Here is a 14,892-nt window from a genome sequence, read left to right as displayed (position 1 = left end):
TGGGTGGGGAATCAGAGGCGGTGAATCAGAGATGGGGAATCAGAGGCCGGGAATTAGATTCAGGGAATCAGACGCGGGTAATCAGAGGTGGGGAATCAGAGCTGGTGATTCAGAGGCGGGGAATCAGAGTCGGGGAATCAGAGGCGGGGAATCAGAGATGGGGAATCAGAGGCGGGGAATCAGAGGCCGGGAATCAGAGGCCGGGAATCAGTTGTGGGGAATCAGAGGCCGGGAATTAGTGGTGGTGAATCAGAGATGGGGAATCAGACGCGGGGATTCAGAGGCGGGGAATCAGACGCGGGGAATCAGAGGCAGGGAATCAGAGCTGGGGAATCAGAGGCGGGGAATCTGAGTTTGGGAATCAGAGGCGGGGTATAAGATATGGGGAATCAGAGGCGGGGAATCAGATATGCGGAATCAGGGGAGGGGAATCAGAGGTGGGGCATCAGAGGCGGGAATCAGATTTGGGGAATCAGACATGGTGAATCAGAGGTGGGGAATCACAGGCAGGGAATCAGACGCAGGGAATCAGTGGTGGAGAATCAGAGATGGGGAATCAGAGGCGGGGAATCAGAGGCAGGGAATCAGACACGGGGAATCAGAGGCGGGGAATCAGAGCTGGGGAATCAGAGGCGGGGAATCAGAGTTGGGGAATCAGAGGTGGGGAATCAGATATGGGGAAACAGATGCGGGGAATCAGAGGTGGGGAAACAGAGGCAGGGAATCAGATATTGGGAATCAGAGGTGGGGAATCAGAGGCAGGGAATCAGAGGTGGGGAATCAGTGGCAGGGAATCAGATGTGGGGAATCAGAGCTGGGGAATCAGAGGCGGGGAATCAGAATTTGGGAATCAGAGATGGGTAATCACAGATGGGGAACCAGAGGCAGGGAATCAGATGCAGGGAATCAGACGCAGGGAATCAGAGGCGGGGAATCATACCTTGGGAATCAGAGGCGGGGATTCAGAGTTGGGGAATCAGAGGCGGGGTATCAGATATGGGGAATCAGAGGTGGGGAATCAGAGGCGGGGAAACTGAGGCGGGGAATCAGATATGGGGAATCAGAGGTGGGGAATCAGAGGCAGTGAATCAGAGATGGGGAATCAGAGGCCGGGAATTAGATTCAGGGAATCAGACGCGGGTAATCAGAGGTGGGGAATCAGAGCTGGGGATTCAGAGGCGGGGAATCAGAGTCGGGGAATCAGAGGCGGGGAATCAGAGATGGGGAATCAGAGGCGGGAAATCAGAGGCCGGGAATCAGAGGCCGGGAATCAGTTGTGGGGAATCAGTGGCCGGGAATTAGCGGTGGTGAATCAGAGATGGGGAATCAGAGGCGGGAATTCAGAGTCGGGGAATCAGACGTGGGGAATCAGAGGCGGGGAATCAGAGCTGGGGAATCAGAGGCGGGGAATCTGAGTTTGGGAATCAGAGGCGGGGAATAAGATATGGGGAATCAAAGGCGGGGAATCAGATATGGGGAATCAGAGGAGGGGAATCAGAGGTGGGGCATCAGCCGCGGGAATGAGAATTGGGGAATCAGACATGGTGAATCAGAGGCGGGGAATCAAGTTGGGGAATCAGAGGTTGCGAATCAGATATGGGGAAACAGAGGCGGGGAATCAGAGGTGGTGAAACAGAGGCAGGGAATCAGATATTGGGAATCAGAGGTGGGGAATCAGAGGCAGGGAATCAGATGTGGGGAATCAGAGCTGGGGAATCAGAGGCAGGGATTCTGAGTTTGGGAATCAGAGGCGGGGAATAAGATATGGGGAATCAGAGGCGTGCAATCTGATATGGGCAATCAGAGGAGGGGAATCAGAGGTGGGGCATCAGAGGCGTGAATCAGAATTGGGGAAGCAGACATGGGGAATCAGAGAAGGGGAATCAGAGGCAGTGAATCAGAGATGGTGAATCAGAGGCGGGGAATCACAGGCAGGGTTTCAGACACAGGGAATCAGTGGTGGTGAATCCAAGATGGGGAATCAGAGGCGGGGAATCAGAGGCAGGGAATTAGACACGGGGAATCAGAGGTGGGGAATCAGAGCTGAGGAATCAGAGGCGGGGAATCAGAGTTGGGGAATCAGAGGCAGGGAATCAGATATGGGGCATCAGAGGCAGGGAATCAGATATGGGGAATCAGAGGCGGGGAATTAGTGGCAGGGAATCAGAGGCGGGGAATCAGAGGCGGGGTATCAGAGGCAGGGAATCAGATGTGGGGAATCAGACATGGGGAATCAGAGGCAGGGAATCAGTGGCGGGGAATCAGAAGCGGGGAATCATAGGCCGGGAATCAGAGGCCGGGAATCAGAGGTGGGGAATCAGAGTCCGAAAATCAGAGATGGGGAATCAGAGGCGGGGAATCAGATATGGGGAATCAGAGGCGGGAATCAGAGGCTGAGAAACAGAGGTGGCTAATCAGATATGGGGAATAAGAGGTGGGGAATCAGAGGCGGTGAATCAGAGATGGGGAATCAGAGGCGGGGAATCAGAGGCAGGGAATCAGACACGGGGAATCAAAGGCGGGGAATCAGAGCTGGGGAATCTGATGCGTGGAATCAGAGTTGAGGAATCAGAGGTGGGGAATCAGATATGGGGAAACAGAGGCGGGGAATCAGAGGCGGGGAAACAGAGGCGGGGAATCAGATATTGGGAATCCGAGGTGGGGAATCAGAGGCAGGGAATCAGATGTGGGGAATCAGAGCTGGGGAATCAGAGGCGGGGAATCAGAATTTGGGAATCAGACATGGGGAATCAGAGATGGGGAATCAGAGGCGGGGAATCAGACGCGGAGAATCAGAGGTGGTTAATCACAGATGGGGAACCAGAGGCGGGTATTCAGAGGCGGGGAAATTGAGGCGGGGAATCAGATATGGGGAAACAGAGGTGGAGAATCAGAGGCGGTGAATCAGAGATGGGGAATCAGAGGCCGGGAATTAGAGTCAGGGAATCAGACGCGGGTAATCTGAGGTGGGGAATCAGAGCTGGGGAATCAGAGGCGGGGAATCAGAGTCGGGGAATCAGAGGCGGGGAATCAGAGATGGGGAATCAGAGGCGGGGAATCAGAGGCCGGGAATCAGAGGCCGGGAATTAGCGGTGGCACCTCTGATGCTCCTCTGATGCTCCTCTGATGCACCTCTGATGCACCTCCGATGCACCTCTGATGCACCTCTGATGCTCCTCTGATGCTCCTCTGATGCTCCTCTGATGCTCCTCAGATGCTCCTCTGATGCTCCTCTGATGCTCCTCTGATGCTCCTCTGATGCTCCTCTGATGCTCCTCTGATGCTCCTCTGATCCTCCTCTGATGCTCCTCTGATGCTCCTCTGTTGCTCCTCTGATTCTCCTCTTATGCTCATCTGATGCTCCTCTGATGCTCCTCTGATGCTCCTCTGATGCTCCTCTGATGCACCTCTGATGCTCCTCTGATGCTCCTCTGATGCTCCTCTGATGCTCCTCTGATGCACCTCTGATGCTCCTCTGATGCACCTCTGATGCTCCTCTGATGCTCCTCTGATGCTCCTCTGATGCTCCTCTGATGCTCCTCTGATGCTCCTCTGATGCTCCTCTGATGCTCCACTGATGCTCCTCTGATGCTCCTCTGATGCTCCTCTGATGCTCCACTGATGCTCCTCTGATGCTCCTCTGATGCTCCACTGATGCTCCTCTGATGCTCCTCTGATGCTCCTCTGATGCTCCTCTGATGCTCCTCTGATGCTCCTCTGATGCTCCTCTGATGCTCATCTGATGCACCTCTGATGCTCCTCTGATGCACCTCTGATGCTCTTCTGATGCTCCTCTGATGCTCCTCTGATGCTCCTCTGATGCTCCTCTGATGCTCCTCTGACGCTCCTCGGATGGTCCTCTGATGCACCTCTGATGCACCTCTGACGCTCCTCCGATGCTCCTCTGATGCTCCTCTGACGCTCCTCTGACGCTCCTCTGACGCTCCTCCGATGCTCCTCTGACGCACCTCTGATGCACCTCTGACACACCTCCGATGCTCCTCTGACGCACCTCTGATGCACCTCTGACGCACCTCTGATGCTCCTCTGACGCTCCTCTGATGCTCCTCTGTTGCTCCTCTGACACACCTCCGATGCTCCTCTGATGCTCCTCTGATGCTCCTCTTATGCTCCTCTGATGCTCCTCTGATGCTCCTCTGATGCTCCTCTGATGCTCCACTGATGCTCCTCTGATGCTCCTCTGATGCTCCTCTGATGCTCCACTGATGCTCCTCTGATGCTCCTCTGATGCTCCACTGATGCTCCTCTGATGCTCCTCTGATGCTCCTCTGATGCTCCTCTGATGCTCCTCTGATGCACCTCTGATGCACCTCTGATGCACCTCTGATGCTCCTCTGATGCTCCTCTGATGCTCCTCTGATGCTCCTCTGATGCTCCTCTGATGCTCCTCTGATGCTCCTCTGACGCTCCTCTGATGCTCCTCTGATGCACCTCTGATGCACCTCTGACGCTCCTCCGATGCTCCTCTGATGCTCCTCTGACGCTCCTCTGACGCTCCTCTGACGCTCCTCCGATGCTCCTCTGACGCACCCCTGATGCACCTCTGACACACCTCCGATGCTCCTCTGACGCACCTCTGATGCACCTCTGACGCTCCTCTGATGCTCCTCTGTTGCTCCTCTGATGCTCCTCTGATGCTCCTCTGATGCTCCTCTGATGCTCCTCTGATGCTCCTCTGATGCTCCTCTGATGCTCCTCTGATGCTCCTCTGATGCTCCTCTGATGCTCCTCTGATGCTCCTCTGATGCTCCACTGATGCTCCTCTGATGCTCCTCTGATGCTCCTCTGATGCTCCACTGATGCTCCTCTGATGCTCCTCTGATGCTCCTCTGATGCTCCTCTAATGCTCCTCTGATGCTCCTCTGATGCTCCTCTGATGCTCCTCTGATGCACCTCTGATGCACCTCTGATGCACCTCTGATGCTCCTCTGATGCTCCTCTGATGCTCCTCTGATGCTCCTCTGATGCTCCTCTGATGCTCCTCTGATGCGCCTCTGATGCTCCTCTGATGCTCCTCTGATGCTCCTCTGATGCTCCTCTGATGCTCCTCTGTTGCTCCTCTGATGCTCCTCTGTTGCTCCTCTGATGCTCCTCTGATGCACCTCTGATGCTCCTCTGATGCTCCTCTGATGCTCCTCTGATGCTCCTCTGATGCTCCTCTGATGCTCCTCTGATGCTCCTCTGATGCTCCTCTGATGCTCCTCTGATACTCCTCTGATGCTCCTCTGATACTCCTCTGATGCTCCTCTGATGCTCCTCTGATGCTCCTCTAATGCTCCTCTGATGCTCCTCTGATGCTCCTCTGATGCTCCTCTGATGCTCCTCTGATGCACCTCTGATGCACCTCTGATGCTCCTCTGATGCTCCTCTGTTGCTCCTCTGATGCTCCTCTGATGCTCCTCTGATGCTCCTCCGATGCTCCTCTGATGCTCCTCTGATGCTCCTCTGATGCTCCTCTGATGCACCTCTGATGCTCTTCTGATGCTCCTCTGATGCTCCTCTGATGCTCCTCTGATGCTCCTCTGATGCTCCTCTGTTGCTCCTCTGTTGCTCCTCTGGCTCCTCTGATGCTCCTCTGATGCTCCTCTGATGCTCCTCTGATGCTCCTCTGATGCTCCTCTGATGCACCTCTGATGCTCCTCTGATGCACCTCTGATGCTACTCTGATGCACCTCTGATGCTCTTCTGATGCTCCTCTGATGCTCCTCTGATGCTCCTCTGATGCTCCTCTGATGCTCCTCTGATGCACCTCTGATGCTCCTCTGATGCACCTCTGATGCTCTTCTGAAGCTCCTCTGATGCTCCTCTGATGCTCCTCTGATGCTCCTCTGACGCTCCTCTGACGCTCCTCTGATGCTCCTCTGATGCACCTCTGATGCACCTCTGACGCTCCTCCGATGCTCCTCTGATGCTCCTCTGACGCTCCTCTGACGCTCCTCTGACGCTCCTCCGATGCTCCTCTGACGCACCTCTGATGCACCTCTGACACACCTCCGATGCTCCTCTGACGCACCTCTGATGCACCTCTGACGCAGCTCTGATGCTCTCTGACGCTCCTCTGATGCTCCTCTGTTGCTCCTCTGATGCTCCTCTGATGCTCCTCTGATGCTCCTCTGATGCTCCTCTGATGCTCCTCTGATGCTCCTCTGATGCTCCTCTGATGCTCCACTGATGCTCCTCTGATGGTCCTCTGATGCTCCTCTGATGCTCCAGTGATGCTACTCTGATGCTCCTCTGATGCTCCTCTGATGCTCCTCTGATGCTCCTCTGATGCTCCTCTGATGCTCCTCTGATGCTCCTCTGATGCACCTCTGATGCACCTCTGATGCACCTCTGATGCTCCTCTGATGCTCCTCTGATGCTCCTCTGATGCTCCTCTGATGCTCCTCTGATGCTCCTCTGATGCGCCTCTGATGCTCCTCTGATGCTCCTCTGATGCTCCTCTGATGCTCCTCTGATGCTCCTCTGATGCACCTCTGTTGCTCCTCTGATGCTCCTCTGATTCACCTCTGATGCTCCTCTGATGCACCTCTGATGCTCCTCTGATGCTCCTCTGATTCTCCTCTGATGCTCCTCTGATGCTCCTCTGATGCTCCTCTGATGCTCCTCTGATGCTCCTCTGATGCTCCTCTGATGCTCCTCTGATGCTCCTCTGATACTCTTCTGTTGCTCCTCTGATGCTCCTCTGATGCTCCTCTGATGCTCCTCTGATGCTCCTCTGATGCTCCTCTGATGCTCCTCTAATGCTCCTCTGATGCACCTCTGATGCACCTCTGATGCTCCTCTGATGCTCCTCTGTTGCTCCTCTGATGCTCCTCTGACGCTCCTCTGATGCTCCTCTGATGCTCCTCTGATGCTCCTCTGATGCTCCTCTGATGCTCCTCTGATGCTCCTATGATGCTCCTCTGATGCTCCTCGGATGCACCTCTGATTCTCCTCGGATGCACCTCTGATGCTCCTCGGATGCACCTCTGATGCTCCTCTGATGCTCCTCTGATGCTCCTCTGATGCTCCTCTGATGCTCCTCTGATGCTCCTCTGATGCTCCTCTGATGCTCCTCTGATGCTCCTCTGATGCTCCTCTGATGCTCCTCTGATGCTCCTGATGCTCCTCTGATGCTCCTCTGATGCTCCTCTGATGCTCCTCTGATGCTCCTCTGATGCTCCTCTGATGCACCTCTGATGCTCCTCTGATGCACCTCTGATGCTCCTCTGATGCTCCTCTGATGCACCTCTGATGCTCCTCTGATGCTCCTCTGATGCTCCTCTTATGCTCATCTGATGCTCCTCTGATGCTCCTCTGATGCTCCTCTGATGCTCCTCTGATGCACCTCTGATGCTCCTCTGATGCTCCTCTGATGCTCCTCTGATGCTCCTCTGATGCTCCTCTGATGCTCCTCTGATGCTCCTCTGATGCTCCTCTGATGCTCCTCTGATGCACCTCTGATGCTCCTCTGATGCACCCTTGATGCTCTTCTGATGCTCCTCTGATGCTCCTCTGATGCTCCTCTGATGCTCCTCTGATGCACCTCTGATGCTCCTCTGATGCACCTCTGATGCTCTTTTGATGCTCCTCTGATGCTCCTCTGATGCTCCTCTGATGCTCCTCTGATGCTCCTCTGACGCTCCTCTGATGCTCCACTGATGCACCTCTGATGCACCTCTGACGCTCCTCCGATGCTCCTCTGATGCTCCTCTGACGCTCCTCTGACGCTCCTCTGACGCTCCTCCGATGCTCCTCTGACGCACCTCTGATGCACCTCTGACACACCTCCGATGCTCCTCTGACGCACATCTGATGCACCTCCGACGCACCTCTGATGCTCCTCTGACGCTCCTCTGATGCTCCTCTGTTGCTCCTCTGATGCTCCTCTGATGCTCCTCTGATGCTCCTCTGATGCTCCTCTGATGCTCCTCTGATGCTCCTCTGATGCTCCTCTGATGCTCCACTGATGCTCCTCTGATGCTCCTCTGATGCTCCTCTGATGCTCCACTGATGCTACTCTGACGCTCCTCTGATGCTCCTCTGATGCTCCTCTGATGCTCCTCTGATGCTCCTCTGATGCTCCTCTGATGCTCCTCTGATGCACCTCTGATGCACCTCTGATGCACCTCTGATGCTCCTCTGATGCTCCTCTGATGCTCCTCTGATGCTCCTCTGATGCTCCTCTGATGCTCCTCTGATGCTCCTCTGATGCTCCTCTAATGCTCGTCTGATGCTCCTCTGATGCTCCTCTGATGCTCCTCTGATGCTCCTCTGATGCTCCTCTGATGCTCCTCTGATGCTCTTCTGATACTCCTCTGTTGCTCCTCTGATGCTCCTCTGATGCTCCTCTGATGCTCCTCTGATGCTCCTCTGATGCTCCTCTGATGCTCCTCTGATGCTCCTCTGATGCACCTCTGATGCTCCTCTGATGCACCTCTGATGCTCTTCTGATGCTCCTCTGATGCTCCTCTGATGCTCCTCTGATGCTCCTCTGATGATCCTCTGATGCACCTCTGATGCTCCTCTGATGCACCTCTGATGCTCTTCTGATGCTCCTCTGATGCTCCTCTGATGCTCCTCTGATGCTCCTCTGACGCTCCTCTGATGCTCCTCTGATGCACCTCTGATGCACCTCTGACGCTCCTCCGATGCTCCTCTGATGATCCTCTGACGCTCCTCTGACGCTCCTCTGACGCTCCTCCGATGCTCCTCTGACGCACCTCTGATGCACCTCTGACACACCTCCGATGCTCCTCTGACGCACCTCTGATGCACCTCTGACGCACCTCTGATGCTCCTCTGACGCACCTCTGATGCACCTCTGACGCACCTCTGATGCTCCTCTGACGCTCCTCTGATGCTCCTCTGTTGCTCCTCTGATGCTCCTCTGATGCTCCTCTGATGCTCCTCGGATGCTCCTCTGATGCTCCTCTTATGCTCCTCTGATGCTCCTCTGATGCTCCTCTGATGCTCCTCTTATGCTCCACTGATGCTCCTCTGATGCTCCTCTGATGCTCCTCTGATGCTCCACTGATGCTACACTGATGCTCCTCTGATGCTCCTCTGATGCTCCTCTGATGCTCCTCTGATGCACCTCTGATGCTCCTCTGAAGCTCCTCTGATGCTCCTCTGATGCTCCTCTGATGCTCCTGTGATGCACCTCTGATGCACCTCTGATGCACCTCTGATGCTCCTCTGATGCTCCTCTGATGCTCCTCTGATGCTCCTCTGATGCTCCTCTGATGCGCCTCTGATGCTCCTCTGATGCTCCTCTGATGCTCCTCTGATGCTCCTCTGATGCTCCTCTGATGCACCTCTGTTGCTCCTCTGATGCTCCTCTGATTCACCTCTGATGCTCCTCTGATGCACCTCTGATGCTCCTCTGATGCTCATCTGATGCTCCTCTGATGCTCCTCTGATGCTCCTCTGATGCTCCTCTGATGCTCCTCTGATGCTCCTCTGATGCTCCTCTGATACTCTTCTGTTGCTCCTCTGATGCTCCTCTGATGCTCCTCTGATGCTCCTCTGATGCTCCTCTGATGCTCCTCTGATGCTCCTCTAATGCTCCTCTGATGCACCTCTGATGCACCTCTGATGCTCCTCTGATGCTCCTCTGTTGCTCCTCTGATGCTCCTCTGACGCTCCTCTGATGCTCCTCTGATGCTCCTCTGATGCTCCTCTGATGCTCCTCTGATGCTTCTCTGATGCTCCTATGATGCTCCTCTGATGCTCCTCGGATGCACCTCTGATTCTCCTCGGATGCACCTCTGATGCTCCTCGGATGCACCTCTGATGCTCCTCTGATGCTCCTCTGATGCTCCTCTGATGCTCCTCTGATGCTCCTCTGATGCTCCTCTGATGCTCCTCTGATGCTCCTCTGATGCTCCTCTGATGCTCCTCTGATGCTCCTGATGCTCCTCTGATGCTCCTCTGATGCTCCTCTGATGCTCCTCTGATGCTCCTCTGATGCTCCTCTGATGCACCTCTGATGCTCCTCTGATGCACCTCTGATGCTCCTCTGATGCTCCTCTGATGCACCTCTGATGCTCCTCTGATGCTCCTCTGATGCTCCTCTTATGCTCATCTGATGCTCCGCTGATGCTCCTCTGATGCTCCTCTGATGCTCCTCTGATGCACCTCTGATGCTCCTCTGATGCTCCTCTGATGCTCCTCTGATGCTCCTCTGATGCTCCTCTGATGCTCCTCTGATGCTCCTCTGATGCTCCTCTGATGCTCCTCTGATGCACCTCTGATGCTCCTCTGATGCACCTCTGATGCTCTTCTGATGCTCCTCTGATGCTCCTCTGATGCTCCTCTGATGCTCCTCTGATGCACCTCTGATGCTCCTCTGATGCACCTCTGATGCTCTTTTGATGCTCCTCTGATGCTCCTCTGATGCTCCTCTGATGCTGCTCTGATGCTCCTCTGACGCTCCTCTGATGCTCCACTGATGCACCTCTGAATGCTCCTCTGACGCTCCTCCGATGCTCCTCTGATGCTCCTCTGACGCTCCTCTGACGCTCCTCTGACGCTCCTCCGATGCTCCTCTGACGCACCTCTGATGCACCTCTGACACACCTCCGATGCTCCTCTGACGCACCTCTGATGCACCTCTGACGCACCTCTGATGCTCCTCTGACGCTCCTCTGATGCTCCTCTGTTGCTCCTCTGATGCTCCTCTGATGCTCCTCTGATGCTCCTCTGATGCTCCTCTGATGCTCCTCTTATGCTCCTCTGATGCTCCTCTGATGCTCCTCTGATGCTCCTCTGATGCTCCACTGATGCTCCTCTGATGCTCCTCTGATGCTCCTCTGATGCTCCACTGATGCTACTCTGACGCTCCTCTGATGCTCCTCTGATGCTCCTCTGATGCTCCTCTGATGCTCCTCTGATGCTCCTCTGATGCTCCTCTGATGCACCTCTGATGCACCTCTGATGCACCTCTGATGCTCCTCTGATGCTCCTCTGATGCTCCTCTGATGCTCCTCTGATGCTCCTCTGATGCTCCTCTGATGCTCCTCTGATGCTCCTCTAATGCTCGTCTGATGCTCCTCTGATGCTCCTCTGATGCTCCTCTGATGCTCCTCTGATGCTCCTCTGATGCTCTTCTGATACTCCTCTGTTGCTCCTCTGATGCTCCTCTGATGCTCCTCTGATGCTCCTCTGATGCTCCTCTGATGCTCCTCTGATGCTCCTCTGATGCTCCTCTGATGCACCTCTGATGCTCCTCTGATGCACCTCTGATGCTCTTCTGATGCTCCTCTGATGCTCCTCTGATGCTCCTCTGATGCTCCTCTGATGATCCTCTGATGCACCTCTGATGCTCCTCTGATGCACCTCTGATGCTCTTCTGATGCTCCTCTGATGCTCCTCTGATGCTCCTCTGATGCTCCTCTGACGCTCCTCTGATGCTCCTCTGATGCACCTCTGATGCACCTCTGACGCTCCTCCGATGCTCCTCTGATGATCCTCTGACGCTCCTCTGACGCTCCTCTGACGCTCCTCCGATGCTCCTCTGACGCACCTCTGATGCACCTCTGACACACCTCCGATGCTCCTCTGACGCACCTCTGATGCACCTCTGACGCACCTCTGATGCTCCTCTGACGCACCTCTGATGCACCTCTGACGCACCTCTGATGCTCCTCTGACGCTCCTCTGATGCTCCTCTGTTGCTCCTCTGATGCTCCTCTGATGCTCCTCTGATGCTCCTCGGATGCTCCTCTGATGCTCCTCTTATGCTCCTCTGATGCTCCTCTGATGCTCCTCTGATGCTCCTCTTATGCTCCACTGATGCTCCTCTGATGCTCCTCTGATGCTCCTCTGATGCTCCACTGATGCTACACTGATGCTCCTCTGATGCTCCTCTGATGCTCCTCTGATGCTCCTCTGATGCACCTCTGATGCTCCTCTGATGCTCCTCTGATGCTCCTCTGATGCACCTCTGATGCACCTCTGATGCTCCTCTGATGCTCCTCTGATGCTCCACTGACGCTACTCTGATGCTCCTCTGATGCTCCTCTGATGCACCTCTGATGCTCCTCTGATGCTCCTCTGATGCTCCTCTGATGCTCCTCTGATGCTCATCTGATGCTCCTCTGATGCTCATCTGATGCTCCTCTGATGCTCCTCTGATGCACCTCTGACGCTCCTCTGATGCACCTCTGATGCTCCTCTGATGCTCCTCTGATGCTCCTCTGATGCTCCTCTGTTGCTCCTCTGATGCTCCTCTGATGCTCCTCTGATGCTCCTCTGATGCTCCTCTGATGCTCCTCTGATGCTCCTCTGATGCACCTCTGATGCTCCTCTGATGCACCTCTGATGTTCTTCTGATGCTCCTCTGATGCTCCTCTGATGCTCCTCTGATGCTCCTCTGATGCTCCTCTGATGCACCTCTGATGCTCCTCTGATGCACCTCTGATGCTCCTCTGATGCTCCTCTGATGCTCCTCTGATGCTCCTCTGATGCTCCTCTGATGCTCCTCTGATGCTCCTCTGATGCACCTCTGATGCACCTCTGACGCTCCTCCGATGCTCCTCTGATGCTCCTCTGACGCTCCTCTGACGCTCCTCTGACGCTCCTCCGATGCTCCTCTGACGCACCTCTGATGCACCTCTGACACACCTCCGATGCTCCTCTGACGCACCTCTGATGCACCTCTGACGCACCTCTGATGCTCCTCTGACGCACCTCTGATGCACCTCTGACGCACCTCTGTTGCACCTCTGATGCACTTCTGATGCTCCTCTGATGCTCCTCTGATGCTCCGCTGATGCTCCTCTGATGCTCCGCTGATGCTCCTCTGATGCTCCTCTGATGCTCCTCTGATGCTCCTCTGATGCTCCTCTGATGCTCCTCTGATGCTCATCTGACGCTCCTCTGACGCACCTCTGACGATCTTCTGATGCTCCTCTGTTGCTCCTCTGATGCTCCTCTGATGCTCCTCTGATGCTCCTCTGATGCTCCTCTGATGCTCCTCTGATGCTCCTCTGATGCTCCTCTGAAGCACCTCTGATGCTCCTCTGATGCTCCCCTGATGCTCCCCTGACGCTCCTCCGACGCTCCTCCGACGCTCCTCCGACGCACCTCTGACGCACCTCCGATGCTCCTCTGATGCTCCTCTGACGCTCCTCTGACGCTCCTCCGATGCTCCTCTGACGCTCCTCCGATGCTCCTCCGACGCTCCTCTGACGCTCCTCTGACGCTCCTCTGACGCTCCTCTGACGCACCTCTGACGCTCCTCTGACGCACCTCTGACGCTCCTCTGACGCACCTCTGACGCTCATCTGACGCTCCTCTGACGCACCTCTGACGATCCTCTGATGCTCCTCTGATGCTCCTCTGATGCACCTCTGATGCTCCTCTGATGCTCCTCTGATGCTCCTCTGATGCTCCTCTGATGCTCCTCTGATGCTCCTCTGATGCTCCTCTGATGCACCTCTGATGAACCTCTGACGCTCCTCTGACGCACCTCTGATGCTCCTCTGATGCTCCCCTGATGCTCCTCTGATGCACCTCTGATGCTCCTCTGTTGCACCTCTGATGCACCTCTGATGCGCCTCTGATGCTCCTCTGATGCGCCTCTGATGCTCCTCTGATGCTCCTCTGATGCTCCTCTGATGCTCCTCTGATGCTCCTCTGATGCTCCTCTGATGCGCCTCTGATGCTCCGCTGATGCTCCTCTGATGCTCCTCTGATGCTCCTCTTATGCTCCTCTGATGCTCCTCTGATTCTCCTCTGATGCTCCTCTGATGCACCTCTGACGCACCTCTGATGCTCCTCTGACGCTCCTCTGATGCTCCTCTGTTGCTCCTCTGATGCTCCTCTGATGCTCATCTGATGCTCCTCGGATGCTCCTCTGATGCTCCTCTTATGCTCCTCTGATGCTCCTCTGATGCTCCTCTGATGCTCCTCTTATGCTCCACTGATGCTCCTCTGATGCTCCTCTGATGCTCCTCTGATGCTCCACTGATGCTACACTGATGCTCCTCTGATGCTCCTCTGATGCTCCTCTGATGCTCCTCTGATGCACCTCTGATGCTCCTCTGAAGCTCCTCTGATGCTCCTCTGATGCTCCTCTGATGCTCCTGTGATGCACCTCTGATGCACCTCTGATGCACCTCTGATGCTCCTCTGATGCTCCTCTGATGCTCCTCTGATGCTCCTCTGATGCTCCTCTGATGCGCCTCTGATGCTCCTCTGATGCTCCTCTGATGCTCCTCTGATGCTCCTCTGATGCTCCTCTGATGCACCTCTGTTGCTCCTCTGATGCTCCTCTGATTCACCTCTGATGCTCCTCTGATGCACCTCTGATGCTCCTCTGATGCTCATCTGATGCTCCTCTGATGCTCCTCTGATGCTCCTCTGATGCTCCTCTGATGCTCCTCTGATGCTCCTCTGATGCTCCTCTGATACTCTTCTGTTGCTCCTCTGATGCTCCTCTGATGCTCCTCTGATGCTCCTCTGATGCTCCTCTGATGCTCCTCTGATGCTCCTCTAATGCTCCTCTGATGCACCTCTGATGCACCTCTGATGCTCCTCTGATGCTCCTCTGTTGCTCCTCTGATGCTCCTCTGACGCTCCTCTGATGCTCCTCTGATGCTCCTCTGATGCTCCTCTGATGCTCCTCTGATGCTCCTCTGATGCTCCTATGATGCTCCTCTGATGCTCCTCGGATGCACCTCTGATTCTCCTCGGATGCACCTCTGATGCTCCTCGGATGCACCTCTGATGCTCCTCTGATGCTCCTCTGATGCTCCTCTGATGCTCCTCTGATGCTCCTCTGATGCTCCTCTGATGCTCCTCTGATGCTCCTCTGATGCTCCTCTGATGCTCCTGATGCTCCTCTGATGCTCCTCTGATGCTCCTCTGATGCTCCTCTGATGC

The sequence above is a fragment of the Narcine bancroftii genome, chromosome 1 (genome assembly GCF_036971445.1).
Source record: "Narcine bancroftii isolate sNarBan1 chromosome 1, sNarBan1.hap1, whole genome shotgun sequence".
NCBI lineage: Eukaryota > Metazoa > Chordata > Chondrichthyes > Torpediniformes > Narcinidae > Narcine > Narcine bancroftii.
The sequence above is the reverse complement of the archived record's forward strand: the minus strand, read 5'-3'. Positions refer to the sequence as shown.